At 32.2% G+C, this 3,962-nt stretch overlaps 1 pseudogene; it reads right to left on the reverse strand.

The window, feature by feature from the left end:
* LOC132018696 (tigger transposable element-derived protein 1-like) overlaps positions 1-2,122 on the reverse strand; it is a 103,408-nt pseudogene extending 101,286 nt beyond the window's left edge.
* Between the last annotated feature and the right edge of the window lie 1,840 nt (positions 2,123-3,962).

Raw genomic sequence — 3,962 nt, forward strand, 5'->3', positions numbered from 1 at the left:
AAAACAAACAAACAAACATAAGGATATAAGGAAATCCTCTTCTATATCTAAACAACACACACTTCAACATTCTGGAGGGAGGGTACTAGTTTTTATAATGGAAGCCTTAATTAGTGGATAGTATTTGTAGAAACTGATTGTACACAGAGTCCAGGCTAACTTCAGGTTTATACAAAGAGGAAACTAAAAAATGCCACCTTTTAACTGTGGTGGTTCCGGCCTTATAGCCCTGGGCTGTTTCTTTTGTGGGAGTAGTAGTAGCCCAGGTAGAAGCAGAAAGGCAGCAAAGAGTATGCACTGTGGAAAGCAGAACCACCTAGAAGCTTCTGATGTATATCTGAGGGGAAAATGACCATGTAATTTAATATTCAAACATGCAATTATATGAGTGACAGAGAACATTGAAAATAATTAAACTTTTATACTTTGAAATATTCATTTAATGAAAATCCTGTAAAATAGTTATGAATCAAAAACTTTTCAAAACTAAAGTTATATCTGAAAATCTATATCCATGTACAATAAAGCGATTTTTAAAAGGTATGTTGGCTAGCTGAGATTAGTAATTAAAATAAGCAAAATAATTTTAGCAAATATTCAACATAGTCTAAGCAGTTTTCTTAATTGTATCTGTCTCTCATATTATGTCATTGATACATTTTGGGGGGAAAAAAGTGTGTTTCCAATAGAGTCTTTTCCATTTAAAATCTTCAATCTTTTTCAAAGTTGCCTTTTATTAATAATAATTTAAAGTTCTTGACACCTCTATTGTTCTTTTCTCTGGGGATAATATTTTTAAATGATAAACATCTATAGATATTTTAGTTAAATATTTAGATATTGAGGTACTTCATAAGCTTGGAGAAAATACTGCTATATAGAGGACATCTTAATTCTTTTTTTTTTTCTCTGCAGAAATGTGTGACTACTTCAACCCAATGTTTTCACATGTACTGTCTTTTTTACTTCATTCAAAATGCTTTTCTTTGTCAAATATTTTTACATGACAAAACTCATCAAATGAGTTGTCTCTATTTTGTGATTTCCCTGAATGCTTCACCAAATTCAGATGTTGTAAAATTGTATTCCCTGTCACTTTATTCTATTCCAATTTTGAGTATAAATTCATCCAATTAAACATAGGGTCATCATCACATTTTTTTCTTAAAAGTTGGGATTTCCAAAGTACAATTACACAATTCCGAAATCAAAACACTCATTTTTCAAAAATTTACCATTTGAGTGTCTGTCTTTATTTTTTCTCAGCTTTATCGAGATATAATTGACATACAACATTGCACAGGTTTTAAGATGTACAATGGTATTGATTTGACATAGTCATTTTGCAAAATGATTATTGCCATAGTTTTAGCTAATATGTCTATCATGTCACATAATTAACTTTTCTTTTTCACAGTAAGAACATTTAAGATCTACTCTTTCAGCAACTTTCGAGTATATAATACAGTATTTTTAACTATAATCACCATAATGTCCATGAGATCCCTAGAACATATTCATCATATAATTGGGACTTTGTTTTCTTGACCAGCATGTTCCCATTCTCTTACTCTCCAGACTTGTGGTAACCATCATTCTAGTCTCTGGCTCTATGTGTTTAGCTCTTTCAAATTCCATATATAAGTGATACTATACAATTGAAAGTAGCCTAATATGCATGTAATTGGAATCCCTCAAGGGAAGAGAGCTGACAGAAAAATATTTGAAGGATTAGTGGCCAAACATTTTCCAAATTTGATGAAACAATCATTTTGTGCATCATCACATTTCTTTGAAATGGAGATTCAAAATCCCAGATGGTTTATTGTGAAGTGATAAAATTATAATCAATAGTAAAATAAATACATGCAGATTTTAATTATATATAACATGAGACAAGAAACACTTCTTTATATGAGTTAAAACAGAACTTCTCAGCCTGTATTTTTTTTTGGCCCATACATATCACTTGTGCTTTAATCTATCATTTTCCACTTTGCCTCTGACCTGGCTCACTGGCAGCCTGGCAGCCTGGCAGCTTTGTGCTCTCATTGGCAGCGACACCAGCCAAGGCACGATTGGCTGATGCATCAATAGCAGCAGGGTCAGCAACATCATACATTCTTCCCACTTCCACTAGAGACCAGAAGGAGTAAAGTCTCCCTACCCACTCTTGAACCTACGTATTTCATTTTATCAGCAAGTACCTGGTATGACTGTATTGCAATAGAAGAGGGTTAAAAAAAAAAGTATTAAAATGAAGCCTCTGTTCACTGTGTGTGTGTCTCACACATTACTAGATGAGATTTAGTATAAATAGGCAACTACTAACACCATCCTTACCTATCTTAATGCAACTATTAACACAACAACAATATTTGAGTGAAGAATGAAAAATTTTAAACAAACATTAAGAAGGCTTGATCAATGTTGTCACAGCTATTCTGGGTTATATGATTACCCCATATTAAGAAGTAAGTTTGCAGTTAAAATCATTGTTTTTAAGACACTGCTATGTCTTTATATTTTAAAAAATATTAAATATTTTCTTTTTCCTATTTATTGTTATTTTTAAGAGGTCTAGGCAGGACTAGGAATTGACAGATTTAAATAAAATTATTAACTTCCTGTGCTTTTGAGATTTTTGCTAATGCAAATTGCTTCCTTTGTGACACAGTACTATGTGCACTTCCTTTTGACGGGGGAAATCTTGAAACACAAAATTCTTAAAAAAATAAACATTCAATCTCAATTTTAAAATCAAAAATACAATTTTAGTAAAATATAATATTCAATGACAAAAATAATTTTACAAGACTAAATATAGATATCTTGTTTTTGCTAAAAAAAAAAAATCTATACCTACACTCATGTTTTCATAGCTACAAATAAAGATGATATACTCCGAGTATTTCAGAGAGATAATCTATATAGGTTGGAAAATTTTGTGTAATATTGTCTTCCTTAGACTCTTTTTGTTTTGACAATTGGAAGAAAACCATGTTATGATAATTTATAGAACTGAGTGTATCTGAGAATCACAAACAAGATCACCTTTCCATTTTTATTAAGCATACACTCAGAAAATTGATGTAGATAAGGTACTCTACAAAGATCTGAGAAAGATACAAAGAATGAGATAGAAATCTAATCCTTAATGAGCTGACAGCCTACATGAGGAGATCAAACATACATATATAGACTCACAAACACACGATTGGAGATTACATTTACAGAACAACATATTAAATAATGACAATTATAATATTAAACATGAGTAAATTCTGTTTGAAGCTGTCAAATAAGGGATGGCAGATGAAGTTAATCACCAAAGATTCCCTCGATATAGTGAAATCAAATTGTATTTGAATTAAATACTTCTTAAACTTAGAAAATAAATCTATGAACATAAGAACTGTTTTTATAACAGTTCTTGATGTCCTTACTCAGTCTTTGGGCATCAGACTGAAGAGCATTATATTGATGGTCCCTATTCCTTACGTTCAGCAATGCTAATACAGGGGGCATATTCTCATCCAAGTGACTGACAGTAAGTGGGCCATGGGCCATGGCTCATACTTATTTAGCTAACACTAGCTGACAGCTACACTTTGGAGGTCAGCCAAAGAAATTAAGAGAAGGGGGCATTACATGGACTTTCTTTTGCCTAAAATAATCAAATAGAATGGAGACATTGAGGAGAAGCTGTTTTTACAACTTTTAGTTGAGCACCTCTCACATCAAGTTGGGAAGTGTTTCTAGAATTACAAAGTGATGATAGAAAAAGACTCTCCTTATGGTAACAGAAGATGCATTCATTCATAAGGACTGCTTGCCCTACTTTCCTATAATGAACCTGTAGGACAGGTCTTGTGCTTTCCATCCTTGGATTTTAAAGTCTGTGAGCTGGGTATGAGATAAAAGTAACACCAGCATTGTATAGCAATAATGTGCACTGTTTT

The sequence above is a fragment of the Mustela nigripes genome, chromosome 5 (assembly GCF_022355385.1).
Source record: "Mustela nigripes isolate SB6536 chromosome 5, MUSNIG.SB6536, whole genome shotgun sequence".
NCBI classification, from domain to species: Eukaryota; Metazoa; Chordata; class Mammalia; order Carnivora; family Mustelidae; genus Mustela; species Mustela nigripes.